At 50.3% G+C, this 18879-nt stretch overlaps 1 long non-coding RNA gene across 1 annotated transcript; it reads right to left on the reverse strand.

Moving 5' to 3' along the window:
* Positions 1–5649: 5649 nt before the first annotated feature.
* Positions 5650–17678, reverse strand: LOC120391183. Its single transcript, XR_005591238.1, has 3 exons — positions 17058–17678; positions 6211–6282; positions 5650–5811 (listed from the first exon to the last, which is right to left on the reverse strand). It is a non-coding gene; the product is annotated as an uncharacterized LOC120391183 (long non-coding RNA).
* Positions 17679–18879: the final 1201 nt, after the last annotated feature.

The raw sequence follows: 18879 nt of genomic DNA on the forward strand, positions 1-18879 counted from the left end.
TTTCACTGCAGCAAAGGAGACCATTGATTCTGCTGTCACATAACGAAGATTGTTTTCTTTTGTTATTTTACAAAAGAACTTCAGTGCTTGCTCCAGGTAAAAGCAAGAGAAAGATCTGTAAATCCTACTCTTATTAAATGAGTCTAAATCAAGGAGAGCTGCTGATTGTGATGGGGAAGATTTGCATTTTCTTGCCTGGTAGTTGCTGGTGCCAGACAGATGCTGTTGGTCCAAAATTCATGAGCAAGTCAGCCTGACATGCTTATTGCGTATTGATTTTTTTCCTCCTCTGTCTTTCACGACCACTGTGTAGTTTGAATGCTAATACTGTCGATTACCCCAGTCTTTAGCAGAAGTAACAGCAAAACAGAGCATTAATACATAAGCCCTTATGTGCTGCTTTACAGCTACAAAACACTTGACAGATGTGTAAACTGAGGCAGTGATTTGCCCAAAGCCAAACAGCTAGTTGGCGGCAGAGCTGACGCTAGAACCCAGGAGTTCGGAGTCTCAGGGTTTGTCTGCAGTGTAATCCCAGGTGTGATTGCAGCATGGCTAGACATACCTCCCTCTTAGCTCCAGCTAAAAATGACGGTAAACATAGTGGCATAGGTTAGCAATGCGAGTGTATGCTCAGGGTCCCAGCTGCGCTTGTCTCGCTCTGAACCCCTGTTGCCCTATCTATCTACATTGCTGTTTTTAGACATGCTAGTGCAGATAATTAGTGCGGGTATGTCTACCCATGCAGTAATCACATCTCAGCTTGCAATGGAGACACACCGTCACTGATCTGCTCCCTTCTCTTTCACTTTCCATCGGTAGGAATAAATGAAGGAGGGGGGGATGATGCAAATGGGCATTTATGGTTTCCTGAAAGATATTCATGGGTGAAATCGGGTTTGATTTTTCTGGGCTGTAGCTGGCAGAAATTCTTCTTTTGTTGTATAATTCAAAACTTCTTTTCTCTATTCCAATTACAGCAAAGCTCGCACAACCAGGAAATAAGAATGAAGGTTACGATTGTAAGAGATGAGAGTGTATTCTGGAAAGCCGTGACTCAGAGAAGTGCTTAGGGTTCATGGTAGATAGTGATGCCAATTGAACCTGAGCTGCCTGTGTGAGGCTGTAGCTAAGAGGGAGGTTATGATCCTTGGATATGAGAGCAGGGAAATATAAAGTAGGAGTAGGGAGGTGGTACTACCTCTGTATGTGACATCAGTCAGACCATTATTCGAACATTATGTCCAGTGCCCGGGTCCACACTTCCAAAGGGATATTGAAAAATTGGAAAGAGTTCAGAAAAGAGCCACATGAATGATTTATGTACTGGAAAACATGCCTTCTAGTGAGAGACTAAAGAAGCTCACCCTGATTTATTCAAGAGAAGGTTAAGAGGTGGCTTGAGCACAGTCTACAAGTGTCTACGTGAGGAAAAGATTTTTGATAGATGGCTCTTTGTCAGAAAAAGTCATGAGATCCAATGGTTGGAAGCTGAGGGTAGGCATGTTCAGACTAGAAATAAGGTGCAAATTTTTAACAATGAGGGTAAATAATTATTGGAACAAAATTAGGCACTATATATGTATTTTTTTTAAACAGTGAGGATGATTTACCACTGGAACAAACTTCCAAGGCACATGGTGGATTCTCCACCCCTTGATGTCTTGAAATCAAGACTGCATGCATTTCTGGAAGATATACTTTTGCCAAATGTAAATTACACTTTAGTCAAAGACAAGATACTGGGCTCAGTATGGAAATAACTGGGTGAAAGTTAACAGTCAGTGAGATAAGACTGGATGATCTAATAGGCCCTTGTGGCCTTAAACTCTATGACTAAATCAAGACTAAATCTGGATGTTTTTCTAAAAGATTTAATCTATCTCACCAATAAGCTATAGACTTGATGCAGAAATAGAGTGCAGTTCCTTGGCCTGTGTTAGGAGAATCACACTAGAAGATCAAAATGGAACGGTCTAGCCTTAAGAATCTATTAACTCAGTGGGTCTCTGTGTGGGCATAATGACTAGCAGGATCGGGGACTATTTTAAGTGCTTAAATTTTGGGGTGCCCCACTTGAGTGCAGGCCTAACTTTTAAAGTTGTTGTGCACCCAGTGACTTCACTAGGAGTTGTCCGTGTTCAGTATCGCTGAAGGTGACAAGTGCAGAAACAGTAAAAGGAAATATTTTTTCACACAATCGGATTGGAAATCTGCCACGGGAAGTCATTGAGGCCAAGAATCTAGGAAGTTTCAAAAGGGGATTGGACATTGATATGGATAACAAGAATATTCAGTGTTATAATCACCACCAACAAACTCTGGAAGGGATATTAACCCTCATGTTTCTGGGCTTAAAACAGTCTCTAATGATCAGAGATTAAGAGGAGACCTAATGCCAGGGGAAGATTATCTTGCTACTGCCCACTGCAAAGTTCTTACACCTTCCTCTGAAGATTTGGTGCTGGCCACTGGTGGAGATCGTATACAAGACAAGATGGACCTCAGGTTTGATCCAGTTTTGCAGTTCCTATGTTCATAAAAATCAGGTTACAGTGTATTAAGTTAGTTATGCAAAAACAGCTAGTCAAAATGAGTGGCCCTGTTGAAAATATGGGCTTTAGTTTCTCCATCTTTATAATGTGGATAATCCAGCCTCAGAGGGGCTTGTGAGAATTAGTTAATGTTCGCAAGATAGAACAATGCTGTCTATGCTAAGTATTATTATTATTTAGCAGACAGATTGTAACTGTTCTATGAAAAAAATCTCATGACGTGTTCAAAAATAGTTCCTGAGCTCCTCTACACAGCTGCCACATTTCCAAGTTAAATATCTCAGTTGGTTGTTACATTTGTTTTTAAATACCAAAAGAGATAAGACCACAGCGGGGACTGATGGTTTGCCAAATATTTTGTGGGCCTTTTAAAATCAAAACCATGCGAGTTTCCTGAATCACACTAGAAAGGACACGCCCCTGGCAAAAGTGCAGCCCAGAACACAAATGGTCTGCGAGCCCTGGAAAGAGGGGGGTCAGCATGGTTTTATGGGGAGGGGAGTAGGAAGCAGAGTTCAGTTCTGGGGGCTGCCACACACTTCCTCTGTAACCTCGGCAGTGAGGCCGAGTCTGGGTCAACTGACTTGGGCTCACACTGGGGGCTAAAAACTGCAACAAACGTTTGAGCTTGGGCTGGGCTCGGAAGCCTGGTGAGGCAGGAGGGGCTTAGAGCTCCAGCCCGAACGTCTGCATGGCTATTTTTCCGTAGCATGAGCCTGAGTCGGTTGACCCAGGCTCTGAGCCTCGCTGCCGTGGGTTTTTGCTGTGTAGATCTACCCTCTGTCTCTCAAATCTCCATTTGTAAAAGGAGGCTACTACTGTCTTTCTTCCACCCTATCTTGTCTCTTTAGATTGTAAACGCTTCCGGGCTGGGAGTGTCTCTTACCATGTGGCTGTATGGGGCCCAGTAAAATGGGGCCCCGATACTGCTAGGGATCTCTGTGCACTGCTGGCATACAAGTAACAAAGACGTGCAGTAGAAATGCTAATGGGGGGGGGGGTAGACGGCCATTTAGGCAACAATCCATCATGGTGGATGCTTCCAAAATCAGCAACGTGTGTATGAGGACCCATGAAATGAGAACAAAACATACACCAGTGGGTGGTGAGTTCCTTCTCTATCTGAAAATGCGAATACAGAGAAAATGAATCCCCAAAGGAAAGAAAACTGACTTCTTTCAAAACAGCCCATCTCCAATGAGCATGCTGCTACCAGCAATTTCCCACCCCCCATATCCTCAAGATGAAAACTCAGACGCTGTAGAAGGTACAAACTCTTCAGCTGGGGAAATGTTTGGAGAATCTGGCTTCAATGATACATCAAAAGCGTGCATGATTTCATTGGAGGATGCATCAATGGTAAAATTTATGCTTTGAATGTGAGACAGAGACCAGAGAAATGGGAAAATAGTTTAAAAAAGATGAAAGACGCTCAGCCCATACAAATCATAGAAACATAGGACTGGAAGGGACCTGGAGAGCAGAGGTAATCTAATCCAATCCCCTGCACTCATGGCAGGACTACATGTTTGATGCGCTGTTCCTTAAAGAAGTTATGCTAAATTAGGGTCACAACTATATGCATATTAGAGGTACCTGCTAGCACAGAATTCTGGAGCAAGTAGAGTTTGCATAGATAGTTTGTGGAAACTTGCTAAAACTTAACATACAGGATGACCTATAGCTGCGGAAAAATGCTACCAACTCTCTTCCAAGGCAGCACATTCCAAATCTTCAAACAGAGGCATGCTGGCAGCTTTGTCTGGTACACAGGAGTGGGAGCAAATTCTCACAGAAGGTGGGTTTAAAGAGGACTTACATTTCATGACTCATAAATCCTTTTCCTCTTTTCCCTGCTCTGAGCCCAGAGATGCAAAGCTAGGAGGCGGGACTTGAGAGATCAAAAAGGACTTTCAAAGCAGAGAGAGTGGGAACTTCATTTTTATTCGCAGCAGAATTTAGAATTATAAATCAAGGGTGGAATATTATACATCGTGAGGGATGTTATTTAGCACTCTGTTTGCAGCTTTAAAATTAGCAAGTGAGCACATTAGGACCTCAGAAGAAGACTAGCACAAGCAAACTCTGCTGCCTGTTACAATGGTCTGAGGTTGTGAACATGTTGGCCGCAATTCATCCCCGGTGTAAAGCCAACGGAATTACATCCAGTATGGATTTAGCTACAGTAAGAGACTGTGTCTTGTGCAGTTAACAAGACAGAAACAGGATGTTAAAATTATGTTATGAAAAAAGAGCACTGGACTTACGTTCTCTATATCTTTCATTCTCCTGTACACTCCTGCAGCACTGCCAGCTCCAAACGTGAAAGATTAATGAGTCAGCCCTCCCCATAAATCATGCAATTGGCTTAAAAATAATTAGATTTTAAAAATTAGTAAATCAGGGTGTTTTTTTGTTGTTAGTTTGCCTTCTGACTTTTGATCCTTTAGGAGTCACGTTTTCAAGTTTTGTAGACATGAAGGCCAGAAACGTACTTTTATTTGTTTTCAATTAAAGCTGAGAGTTTCACATAAATACCATGACTCTGGCAGCTGGGCCTTTAAGAAACACACCAAATATCTGGAGACTTGCATTAAACGTGCAAGTTGGCAACACCCCCTCTTGTATTCCCTCGTATTCATCTCCTGTCTGTTTTAGTTCTAGCTTGGATACGCACGCATGTGTGTAGGCCAATGGTACTCAAACTTTTTTACTGGTGACCCCTTTCACATAGCAAGCCTCTGAGTGTGACCCCGCCCCCGTATAAATTAAAAACACGTTTTAATATATTTAACACCATTATAAATGCTGGAGGCAAAGTGGGGTATGGGGTGGAGGCTATCAGCTCGCGACCCCCATGTAATAGCCTTGTGACCCCCGGAGGGGTCCTGACCCCCAGTTTGAGAACCCCTAGTGTAGGCATTACAACATATTCCGGGTGTGTTTACAGGAAGAGCTACTGGAGCTCGCAGCATATTATGCTGGCATATACTGCGATTGCTGATGCTTAAAGAACCTTCCAATAAAGATGAATTAGAAAGAAATGCTAACAGGTTTGAGAGAAGAGTTTAATGGCACCGCAGACAGAGGAGCTTGGAAAAATAGAAGTATCGTCTCCTGGCTTCCCAGGAGCACTGCAGAAGAGGATGTGGACCAGACAAGTTTAAGGAAAGGAAATGGAATGTGTTAGGGCAAAGTGTGTGGGAAAAGAAGAAACTGTGTGTCCAGACGTTTACAGTCAGCTCACGGGTCGCAGCTGTTTGGAGAGAAAGAAAAATCAAACAATTTTCTCTGTTTACGTACAAAAGATTCATGTGAGTAGCACAAATGACAAAGCGGGTAGCTCACTAAAACGCCCAGATCTCCCAGTGAGATAATCACTTAAGCACCCACAGTGGTAACAAGCTCGTTCTGCTGATAGCATTCTTGTTGCTTTTCTGCGTGCGTTTTTACCACGGTTTTTTTCAGTCTGACTCTCAAACGCAAAGTGTGATAGTTGGAGCCTCTGCCCGGCACCTGACAATTTCCCCACAACAGCCTGCGAGGTAGTTAAGTACCATTATCCCCACTGTACAGGAGGGGAGACAAGCGTAGAGAAAGGGTACTCGCTGGAGATCCTGCCACAAACTAACAAGCTGGGACAAGGAATTCCTACCTGCCAGTCCTGTGCTCCAGCCGTTGGGTCAGCCAGCGTTGATAATCCTTTGGATGCATTTAACATTCGTATCTATCAGAGAGTCAAACAAAAAGAAAGTTAAAGACTAAGGGTAAAAAATTTTAAAAGTGCCCAAGTTCCAGGGCCGTAGGCCCAGATCCTCAAAGGTATTTAGGCACCCAACTCCCATGGGAATTAGGCGCCTAGTACCTTTGCGGATCTAGACCTTCGGCACCTATTATTTGTATTACTGTAGCATCAAGGAGGCCTAGTCAGTTAGGCACATAGCAGCCCAGGGGGATTTTCAAAACCATGTATCTCCATCTGTAGGTACCAAAATACCTTTTACAATCTGCCATTGAGGCCACAGGAACCTTGTCTTTTAATGAGATTTAGTTCCCTAGGTGCCTAAGTCCATTTTCAAAAGTCATTTAGGAGCCTAAATTGCTTAGATTGCCTGAGATTTCTAAAGGTAAGCTCACACATCTATCCCCCCTCATAAATGGAATGATTATTTTTCTGCTTCCCGTTTAGGCACCACCAGTTCTGAGGAGACAAAGCAAAATCTTTCCCCCTCCCCTTTTCTGGTTTGAATGGTTTGAGGTGGTGTAGGAGGTCCAGAAGGGATCAGAGATTAGCTCTGTACAAGGAGCTGTTTTCTTTGCCATCATTCCTCGCCCGTGTTAACGGCCGGCCAGGGAAAGGCGGGGGTGGGGGAGACTTAGCTTGCAGGTTTTGCTCAGATTCTTCCTTCTGATTTCTCAAAAGACTCATAATACTTTTGAAAGAGACTGAGAGAAATAATTAAGCCAAAGAGCAAATTGAAGGCCAAGGCCTATCATTCTTTGGGCAAAGATCCCGCTCCTGCCGCAATTAGCACTTCCTGCTGATGTTATTAATGGAGTCAGTATCCCCACCCACATGGTTCTAAAAGGGTTGGGCAGAGGCTGTCTTCCATTTCCATGTGCTGGTGGTGGGGAGGAGAGGGGTCAGCTTACCATGTTCATTTCCTGAGGAAGTGGGCAGGTCAGTTGTCTGTTTCTATTTAAACCTGATCTCCTTGCACTCTCCCTCCTTCCCCACCCCCAGCCTGTCCTAAAAATGGAGAGAGATCGACACAGATGGCCTTTTTGTTTAAGCAGTTAGTCCCAGCATGTAATTCTCACCCCCTCGTGGGACAAAAGCCTCCCATGGTCTGGCCTCAGAGCTTCTACTACCCGCTGTGACAGTGGTTCTCAGGGTTCACGTACCCCAGGGGGCCGCAGGGGCCTTCCAGGGGGGCAGATCAACTCATCTGGAGATTTGCCTAGTTTTACAATGGGCGACATAAAAAGCACTAGCCAAGTCAGCACACACACTCAAATTTCATACAGCCAATGACTTGTCTATCCTGCTCTATAGAACATACACTGAAATGTAAGTACAATATTTATAGTCCAATGGATATATTTTATAATTATAAAGGTACAAATGAGAACGTCAGCATTTTTTCAATAACAGTGGGCCGTGACTCTTGTATTTTTATGTCTGATTGTGTAAGCAAGTCGTTTTTAAGTGAGGTGTAACTTGGGGTACGCAAGACCAATCAGACCCCTGAAATCAGACCCCAGCGAGACATTACAGCAGCCCCTGAGCTTCCAGTGTTGTCCCAGGAGCCCATGCAGGGTCTTTTGCAGTAGAAGAGAGGCATCACTCAGTTGCAATGAAGATAAAAGGGATTTCTTTCATTTAGGATGCCAGACACGGACATGACGCTGCAGCTTCCAGACTCACTAAACTCAGGGTACGTCCATCCTGCAGCTTGGAGGGGTAATTTCCGGTTTGTGTGGACATACAGGTTCTAGTTCTGATCAAGCCAGTGCAGTGATAACAGCGGTGTGTAGCCACAGCGACTCAGGCTTCCTGACCAACTACGTACCTAGGATCTTGGACAGGACCGTACAGGGGTAGCTAGCCCTTGCTGTGGCAGCTACGCTGCATTTTTAGCCTGTGAGCTCAGTCAAAGCCAGCGGGTTTACTTCTACCCAAGGGTGCAGGGCGGCCCCACTCTAAATGCCACTACACTGGAGTTTGCTAAATCCCCGCCTGGCTAAAGCAAATCACGGGACAGACCGTAGACTCGATTGCAGCACCCTAAAGCTGCTGGGGCCGGGAGCAAGGTTAGACCATGGGCCAATTGTCAAGATTCGCTGGCCCATATTTGTTAGAATCCATGTTACAGCTGGTGGCAGCTGAGAGCGTCCTCCCCATGGACTGAGACGGCATGTGGGAGCTGGCCTCCCCTTTAGCGTACCGTTCAATTCCCAAACTGGGGGACCAAGGATTAAAATGATCAATAGGATATCCGGTAATCTAGCTAAGGGTCTGACTAGCCTTATTTTCCCCCATCAGGAGAATGAAGCTCTAGGCTGACTGTAGTGGGGCTGGGGGTGGTGTTATGGTTTTGTGGTTCCCTTACAGCTACCTCCTGCCGATACAAAACACCAGGCCTCATGCGATGAGGCAAAAGCACGCAGCGCAGGGCGTCCTGCCAAACACACACGTGGTAATTAGCGCCCGGAGACTATCTGAGGAACGAACGAGGGAAGCAGCAGCTATTCTTCTGCAGACAGAATTGCTGGGTTCTCTCCACTCTCACCCAGGCTGATGCTCTGATCTATTTTCGTTCCATATCTCAGCCCTGCGAAGTTCCAGGATGCACAGCCATCGATGGCCCTTTGGAGCTTGGAAGCTTACTCCTTTCTGTACCACAAATTCCATCTCTGGCCAACTCCTGCGTCGAGGCTCCCACTTCTTCCCTGTGACTGTGCCATAGTCCGGGCCAGCTGCTAAACCCGAGCACATGTTTCAGTCCTCTCTCCCTTGACCACCTTGTTGTCCTCCGGCCAGGCTGACTTCCTCAAACATCCTTCCATTCGCTTCCTCACTTTTAAGCTCTGATTCTTCCTTTATTTACATACATACACACACACACCCCGGCCCCAACCTGGATCCTTATGCTTCCCCGTAGCCTGTCTCCACAAAGGCAATTCACGCCACCACTGCAGTTATACCAACACAAGCCCATGTCGCTAGAGGTTGATGCAGATGCATCTTATGTGGGTAAATTCCCAGATCAAGCTGGATTGTTTGACTGTATCAAGATAATTATGCCGGAGCCATTTCACCATGGGCCTTACACCAGTGCTGATGCTGTCACTCTGTCTCCTGCCTTTTGAGAGACCCCGAACAACCTCCTGCCCCGAGGGCAGCTGGCCCTCTCCTGCTTCGCGGAACTCCTTAACCACCCTATTCCTTCTTGCTCAGCTTTCCAGCACTCGGCTGCTCCATGTTCCATGGCTCACGTCTCTCATTCCTGTTGTCAGAGTTCAACATAAGCCCCTTGAGAGAAGGACCTGCCTGCGGTATAGGGTGAAAGCACCCGGCACTGCCCAGCCTAATAAAGCAAAGATCACGGCATGGCACTGGGAAAGAGAAGAGAAGCCGCATTCCTGGAACCTGCGAAAGGGGACGGGGCACATATGCTGGATGGTACGAGCCAATGATTATTAATTATTTGTATTACCGTGGCAACTAGGAGTCATGGATCAGCATCCTATTGGCTCTGGCGCTGTACATGCACAGAACAGAGGCCCCGTCACTGCATCATCGGCTCTGCATGGGCAGCTGAACTACTGTGCGCTGCTCCTGCGAGTCTAAAGCCCCGTGCAGGCGTTTGTCACCACAACCAGCACATTCCGGGAGCCAGAGAGAAACTGGCCGTTGTTTTAGTGGGGGAGGAAAAACCCCAGCAGCCACGCTGCGCTTCAGCAGCTGCAGCTGGGGTGCTCACTTCAGCCTCTCGCTCATCTGTGACGCTTCGTTACAAGAGTTGCCAAGCTCGGGTGTTGAATTCCGCTCCGCCGTATCGGTGGGTTGTGAAGCGTGGCGCAGCCGACTGGAGCGAGGCTTGCAAACAGCCCAGCGACTGCGAGTTCCCTCGCCGCTGACTTTCCCTGGCAGGCGCTCAAGCTCCTGAGCTGATGGGTTTGCTGGGAGAAGACTTGCACTTTGGTGCAAGGACAAAAGAATCGCTCAGCTTTGCCGCCTGCCAGTGAAATATACACCACCAGCAGCACAGCATCTATAAACTGAATGGAGTCGCTCTCAGATCTTACCCCCTCTTCCCTGCAGTACACAGGCCTTTGCTTCCCGCCCCCGTGGCCTGCAGCCCCACCGTCTTGCGCTCAAGTCAGGACAGTGCTCAGAAACTCAGCAGGGTCCCGGGGCGTCAGCACTTACTCAGGGGCTCTCCATGGCGCCCTCGTCGGAGTCAAGGTCCCAGGGCAGCACTAAGGGCTCGGCGGTGTCGGGGGCAGGGTGGAGGAAGCATTAATCCTGTTGATTACGGTATGCCCAAGGACCAGGCAAGAGCTCCACTGTGCTCGGCGCTGTACAGAGCCGGAGACAGCCCCTGCCCTGAAGAGCTGCCAATAGAAATAGACAAGATGCACAAAGCGTCGGGGGCGAGAGATACAGTACACAACCCCAAAGCCCCAGTAAGATCCTAGGAGTCAGAGAGCCCGGGAAACACCACTTTGGCCTCCTGGGATCCCAGCCATAGGTCACCCCATTCAGTTTCTGGGAGAAGTGCGCCCTGAGGTCTCACTCCGCGGCAGCCACTTGGAATTTTTCCTTCAGATGAGAGGCAAATGGAGGCCTCTGGAAATGAATTGTTAGGCTTAAACTTCGCTGAGCGTGATGATAAATTCTCCATCCCTGGCCATTTGTAAGCCAGACTCAGACACCAGTCTGACCTCCTGCACAACACAGGCCACAGAATCTCACCCCCCCCACTCCTGGAACAACCCCCTGACCCAGGTCGGAGCTATTGAAGTCCTCAACTTGTGGTTTAAAAACTTCAAGGTGCAGAGAATCCTCCAGCAAGTGACCCGTGCCCCATGCTGCAGAGGAAGGTGAAAAACCCCCAGGGCCTCTGCCAATCTGCCCTGGAGGATAACGCCTTCCTGACCCCAAATAAGGTGATCAGCTAAACCCTGAGCATGTGGGCAAGACTCACCAGCCAGCACCCAGGAAAGAATTCTCTGTAGTAACTCAAATCCCATCCCATCTAACATCCCATCACAGGCCATTCGGCATATTTACCGCTAATAGTCAAAGACCAATTCATTGCCAAAATTAGGCTATCCCATCATACCATGCCCTCCGTAAACTTATCAAGCTTAATCTTGAAGCCAGATATGTCTTTCGCTCCCACTACTCCCCTTGGAAGGCTGTTCCAGAACTTCACTCCTCTGATGGTTAGAAACCTTCGTCTAATTTCAAGTCTGAACTTCCTAGTGTCCAGTTTATATCCATTTGTTCTTGTGTCCACATTGGTACTGAGCTTAAATAATTCCTCTCCCTCCCTGGTATTTATCCCGCTGATATATTTATAGAGAGCAGTCATGGGTTTTGTCTATAATCTCTGCTCTGGGATGATCCTGGGGCAGTTCTCTGGCTCGTGGTACACAGGAGGTTGGACTAGATGAGCACAATGGTTCCTCCTGGCCCGGAGTTGGTTATTTATGGAAGAGGAACAAGTGCCAGTTTCTTGGGAATGGCTTGGGCTGGGAGCACGCTGGGGCTGCGCATGGGCGCAAACGGGAAAGGTTTTTTTCCTCCTGTAGGCAAAAAAGTACGTCCTGTAGGTTCCCGGCCTCTGTTAGGAGACGGAGTCAGCACAGAGAGGGTTGTGCACACTAGAGAGGGGATACATGCCTCTCCCTAGTGCTTCCGTCCGCGGATCTGAAAACTCAGCCTCATCCCTGTGGGATAGGATAGGTGGGGAAATGGAGGGGAGGCGACTTGCTCCCGGGCAGTGGCAGAGCCTCCCCCCGAGGAACACAGCGTAGCTTAGTGGGCAGAACATTGGGCTGGGACTTGCGACACTTGGCCGCTGGGTGACCTCAGGCAAATAATGTCCCTGCTCCGTGCCTCAGCTTCCCCTATCTGTAAAATGGGGATAATACTACTGACCGCCTTTGTAAAGTGCTTTGAGATCCACTGAGGAAAAACACTATATCGGAGTTAGGCCTTATTCCTATTTCCCCTGTCCTAACCGCTAGACCCCCACTCCTCTCCCATAGCTAGGAACAGAGCCCAGCAGTCCTGACACTCGTCCCTGCCTCCTCTGCTGTAGCCCCTATACCCCAATTCCCTTCCCGGCCTGGAAATAGAACCCAGGTGTCCTGACTCCCACTTATCTGCCCCCACCACCCCTTCTTTCTGTTTCTGTTGTCTAAGTGTGAACCGTTTCCAAGATGGATTCCTTCCCATTAACAGTTTTCTACCACATCTAACGCCGCCGCTGCTTTATTTTCCCTGTGAATTTCAAACAGAACTTCAGAGGAAGCAGCGGAGGGGAAAGCTCCTCCTTTGGGAGCGCACCCCATGCCTAGCAGGATGCGTGCCGACGCAGGCAGGCAGACAGGCACCGATCCATTGACACCAGACAATGTAATAGACTTTCCACCAAAAAAACCCAGCAGCCTCCACAATTCCTGGGTGCCTCTGATAAATTAATTTCTTCACACTCTTTTCACCAGGATAATAGCTGGCATGATCACAGTTAATAGCAACGGAGCACTTGTCTCCATGACAACATTAGACCCTATTAAAATCACCTTCATCTACCGAGCAAGTCGTCTCCTAGGGACAATAGGAACAACTGAGGGGAAGGGAAAAAATGATACAGGGGCTTGTTTGTTTCTCTCTCTTGTTTAAACGTTCCCCGTCTCTCCGTTAAGTTGGTCCAAAGCCCAGAAAACTGCTCAGTGGACTCTGGTCTATTTCCGAGTGATCTATCGAGGGGAGAACTGCGATTTAGATCCGCACGGGCCCAGTTCTCATATGCACTCAGGCCTCTTTACGGTCATCCAGCAGCATAAAGGGCCTTGTTACGGTGGGCGCAGATGTAACCAATGCGCACCTGGAAGCCCCTTTCTCATGCTGGAGCAGTGCCACACAGAACAAAGCTCCCCAGATTGTGGAGGAAGATGGAGCAGCGCGTCACCAGTCCACCCACAAGTGGCCAGTTGCCGCCCCTGGGCTCTCGAGGGTTTTGATTCTATGGGCTGGGGTGGGGAAAAGGCGCTTCCTACGTCGCTGGTATTCTTTGGGACTGCTTTGGTCTAAGCTCATTGGAGTGTCACGTTTGGAGTCAGTCTCTCAACTCAGGTTTGCCAGGCGGGTGGCACAAGGTTACCACCGTCGAACAGCCAGCAAAACCAGTTATTTCTTGCCCTAACCGCTCTCAGTCTCTGGTATCTCTCGCTCTCCGGCGCCTTCCAGTTATCCAGAACAGTCATCTTGTCTCCCTTCCCTGCCATCTCCCCACTACGCACGCACGAAGCGTCTGCACAGCTTTGCTCTCTGTGTCTCTGCCTCTGGTCGCCATCCGCCTCCTCGTTGCTTTCCCTGCTGCATGAAGCTGTGCAGGGCGTAGAACTGCATTATGTAATTTTAGAACAGTAACTTCAGTCTAACGTTTCTGTGGCTTAGATCTCGAAAGCAGCTCACGATTCAAAGCAGCTCTAGCCCATGATTAGGGCCAGAGAGGATAGACGGTACCATACGTCATTTTATGCTAGTAACTTGCACTCTCAATGTGCACACAGTTACTTAGTGGTCAGAGGACAGGCCTGGGGTCAGAAAACTGTCCCATTACTCACAAGCAGCAGTGAGAGAATATGGCTGCTGAGCCCTGCGGCTCTGCCACTGAGTCACTTTGTGATCTTGGCCAAATCACGTGCCCTAGTTTGCTCATCTGTAAACCGGAGGGAAATGACAGCTGCCCAGCTCTGCAAAGTGCTCGTCAGTCCTGTGGAGAACGGTGCTGCAGCTGCTGTCTAGGCCAGCGGCTCTCCACCTTTCCAGACGGCTGCACCCCTTGCAGGGGTCTGATTGGTCTTGCACACCCCGAGGTTCACCTCACTTAAAAACCACTTGCTTACAAAACCAGACATAGAAATAGAAAAGTGTCACAGTCGCTAGTACTGACAAATGGCGGACTTGCTCATTTCTACCATATCATTAGTAAATAAATGGATTGGAATATATTGTAGTTACATTTCAGTGTGATACTTGAGCCGGTTTTTCCCACTTGTGAGCCTTGTCTGAAGCCCGAGCCCTGCCGCCCGGGGCTGAAGCATGCAACTTAGCTTCACGGAGACCCCTGTCGGGTGAGGCCCTGGGCAACTGCCCTGCTTGCCAGACCCTATGGCTGGCCCCGCACTTGCAAGTCCTGTAACCACCGGGTTGAGAAACACTGATCAAGATGAGTGGAAGACCTTTGTTCACCCCCAGGGGTACACGTTCCCCAGCTGCTCTAGAGGCCACAACTGAGGTGAGAGCCCCATCGAGCCAGGCACTGCACAGACACGTAACAAGAAGGATCCCAGCAGAGTTTGCAATCTAGGCAAACAGGCAAAGGAGACGTCTTATCCTCGTTTTGCAGAAAGGAAACTGAGGCACAAAGATGTTACGGGCCAGATCCTCAATGGGAGTCAGTCAAAGTATCTAGGCCCCAGTCTGGGCCTAAGTGACTTGCCCAGGACAAGGCTGGACATCGAAGCCGGATCTCCTGAGTCCCAGCCCAGTGCTTTAACCACCAGACCACCCACCCATCTTCAGTCCACAAGTGGCAGGGGCAGGATTACCTGGGCAGCGGAGCTGAGCGGTTCTTTCCTGAACCAACAAACGTTCCGAGAGAGCTAGTGGCTCATTTAAATCGAAACCTCGGCTCATAGGTCTCACCCCTCCCGTCTGAGGCCGTGCAGAACCTCCCGGTGGCCAACGCAGCCGGGGTTTACCGTGAAAATCACATGATCACACTTTACATGAAGGTTCTATTTCCAAATAGTTCATAATGGGTTAATCCCCAATTCAGACATGTTTTTAATGCATCGTGAATCAATAGTTATGGATTGAGGGAGAGTTTTTGTCCTTCTATAACACATACCTCTCCTGTCTGTAGTATGTTTATCACATTGTTATTATTACAGACAGTCAGTTTTGCCTAGTGGATCGAGCGCAGGACTTTGACTCAGGAGACCCGGGTTCTAGTCCCGCCACTGGCCTGCAAGTCACATCACCACTGTGCCTCAGTTTCCCCACCTGTATAATCCTGACCTGCTTTGTAAAGCACATTGAAAGCTCGGAATGAAAAGCCCTAGATAAGAGCTAGGGGTGATTATTTCTATTGCAGCAGCACCTAGGAGCGCCCCGGATGGACCAGCTCCGTACTGTGTTACGCCCCAAGCGGACACAGAACAAAAAGACTGTCCCTCCATTCATCCTGCATTAACCCTTTAGAAACTATCTATTCATGGAACCTTAACATGCATTGTGGCCAAAGTAACACAGTATTGCCAACACCAAAAGTTCAAAAACCACAAGTCAGGCCCCCAGGACAATGAGATCAGCTTAAAAATAAGCAACTATAAATAATACCCATTTGGGGGTCCGGTTTCCGCGCTGTCAGGGGCAGAGCGTTTGCATTTCTCCACAAGCAGGAGGGCTAGGAAGTAACTTTAAGAGTGAAAGCAGAGATGCTCCCATCATCCCATGAGATCACCGGGTATCCCGAGACGCGCGATAAAAGCACAAAAGTTGGCCCCACTGGCTGACAACAGGAAGTGTTTCACCAGAGACAACAGACACTTCTGCGCAGTCTGAGCTTTGGAATGGGCACTAAAGCCATGAAAGAAACACCTCTAGCCAGGGGGAGTGAGATGCGACAAATCCGGTGGTTTTATGGGGCAGGACAGACAGCCTTTGGCCTGCCTGCAAAAACAACAACGTAATTTTTACTGTCTCCAAGCTATGGTGACTGTTATTACCAGCAGCGAAGGGAACAGCAGACTCATCACTGAAGGGGAAGAGACAGGACGTGAGTGACGGATTACAAAACCCAGCCTGCATGACTTGAAAGGTTCATGGACTTTTGGGGTGAATCTACCCCCAGCTGTGATCAAACAGAAGGCTCATTTATGGTTTCGGCTCAATTTTCGGTGTCTTCACACCCCGAACTCAAAGCAAACTCCAGGAAGCGTCAAGTCACACTGGTCAAAACCCTTGAGAGTGTCACAGATGCCCATCTGTGTCCTGAAACCCCCGCAATCCGCTTATAGAATCGGTGCGCGCTCTGTAAATCGACAAAAACCACAAGATAATCTTGGAGCCGGTGCTGCTCTGCAAACATGGTACATGAGCCTGTGACGGTCTTGGGTCAGAACCAGGCATCGCCCCAAATGCAACATCTGGCCATCACACAAGAAATTCTTCAGCACTTCTTCCAGATCTCATTTGCCCTCCACTTGGAGACTCACCGACTCTGGCTTTGTCTACACTGATCGGCCCTGATTTCGGCCAACTGTGCAGCTACTGTGCTCAGGTATGGAGGGCTGCCATGAGCCGTGACCTGCCTCCCTGCTTCACGCAGACGTGAGCTCCAAAGCCGCTGTTTGCGCTCGGGGACCGGTGCAGGTCAAGTGGACATGGAAGCCGGGCGAAAGCCTCATTGTGGCAGGCACAGCGGATGGGGCTCTGGTGAGACCCTAAGAAGCAGGATTGTTCTTCAGTCTGAGACTCCAGGGCTGCGTTTTAAACATCGACAGGGCTGGGACCTCCCATGGACATACCCCAGGTCAGGCGAGAGCTGGAGGCAGAACCCAGGAGCCCTGACTCCCTCCCCTCCCCCGCTCTACCCCACTAGCTCCCACCCCTCTCCCAGAGCTGGGGACAGAACCCAGGGGAGCCCTGACTCCCAGCTCCCCACTCTCTGGAATCAGGACCCTGGTCCTTACCACTGGCCACGCAGCTCTCCACAAACACCCGCGCATGTTAACGCTTCCTTTTGATGAGTGCAGGGGACGGACTCGATGACCTCTCAAGGTCCCTTCCAGTCCGATGACCGACGCCCATTGCAAGGGCAAACAGGTCGTGTTTCGTGCCACGTGCCCGACAGCCACTGGGAAGCCAGCGTCCCGGCACAGTGCGACTATTGTTCGCCTACAAGAACGTAAAGAATAAATTCCCCGCTGCTTTGTCAATGTGCGAAACTGTGAAAAATTGCTCCTTAAGCCTTTCGCCTCTTGGGAGCAGCCGCTCTAGGTTTTCAGTCGTGTGAAATCCAGGCAGGAATGGTAAGAAGCCAAGCGCGGTGTCTTCCCAGGAGCCCCATGAAAACAAGCACAGAGAACTGGGCCCAGCACAGGGGCAGCTGGGCGAAATGCAACGGCTTGTGTTGTCCAGGTCGGACTAGAGGATCTAATGGGCCCAGCTGGCTTTAAGCTCCAGGAATTGAATATCAAAGGTCGGAAGAGTTTGGCTTAATCGGTGGATTTATTAGAAACCTTCAACCCCACGATGAAAACATTTGCCTGCAAAGGAAACGTTGTGGACATGGGGCCAAACACTCCGTTGTAACATGCAGGCCACCTTGCTCTCCCAGCCCTGAGCTCCCCGCCCTGCCAGGCCCCCCCCAGCCCTGAGCGCCCCGCTCTGCCAGGCTCCCCCAGCCCTGAGCTCCCCCCTATGCCAGGCCCCCCCCAGCCCTGAGCTCCCCGCTCTGCCAGGCCCCCCCCCAGCCCTGAGCTCCCCTATGCCAGGCCGCCCAGCCCTGAGCTCCCCATGCCAGGCCCCCAGCCCTGAGCTCCCGCCTCTGCCAGGCCCCCAGCCCTGAGCTCCCCTCTGCCAGGCCCCCCAGCCCTGAGCTCCCGCTCTGACAGGGCCCCCAGCCCTGAGCTCCCCGCTCTGCCAGGCCCCCCCAGCCCTGAGCTCCCCTATGCCAGGCCCCCAGCCCTGAGCTCCCGCCTGCCAGGCCCCCAGCCCTGAGCTCCCGCTCTGCCAGGCCCCCAGCCCTGAGCTCCCCTCTGCCAGGCCCCCAGCCCTGAGCTCCCGCTCTGCCAGGCCCCCAGCCCTGAGCTCCCTCTGCCAGGCCCCCAGCCCTGAGCTCCCGCTCTACCAGGGCCCCAGCCCTGAGCTCCCCGCTCTGCCAGGGCCCCTTAATCCCAACCTCCGGCCTCACTGCTCTCCCAGCCCCAAGCGCCCCGCTCTGCCAGGCCCCCCCAGCCCTGAGTTACCCGCTCTGCCCGGCCCCCAGCCCTGACCTCCCGCTCTGACAGAGGCCCCCAGCCCTGAGCTCCCGCTCTGACAGGGCCCCCAGCCCCGAGCTCCCCCGCTCTGCCAGGGCCCCCCCAGCCCTGAGCTCCCCTCTGCCAGGGCCCCCCCCAGCCCTGAGCTCCCCGCTCTGCCAGGGCCCCCCCAGCCCTGAGCTCCCGCTCTGCCAGGGCCCCCAGCCCTGAGCTCCCGCTCTGCCAGGGCCCCCAGCCCTGAGCGCCCCGCTCTGCCAGGCCCCCCCAGCCCTGAGCGCCCCGCTCTGCTAGGGCCCCCCCAGCCCTGAGCTCCCCCCTATGCCAGGGCCCCTTAATCCCAACCTCCGGCCTCACTGCTCTCCCAGCCCTGAGCTCCCCGCTCTGCCAGGCCCCCCCCCAGCCCTGAGCTCCCCGCTCTGCCAGGCCCCCCCCCAGCCCTGAGCGCCCCGCTCTGCCAGGGCCCCAGCCCTGAGTTCCCGCTCTGCCAGGCCCCCAGCCCTGACCTCCCCGCTCTGACAGGGCCCCCCAGCCC

This window comes from Mauremys reevesii, linkage group 25, assembly GCF_016161935.1.
Source record: "Mauremys reevesii isolate NIE-2019 linkage group 25, ASM1616193v1, whole genome shotgun sequence".
Lineage (NCBI taxonomy): Eukaryota > Metazoa > Chordata > Testudines > Geoemydidae > Mauremys > Mauremys reevesii.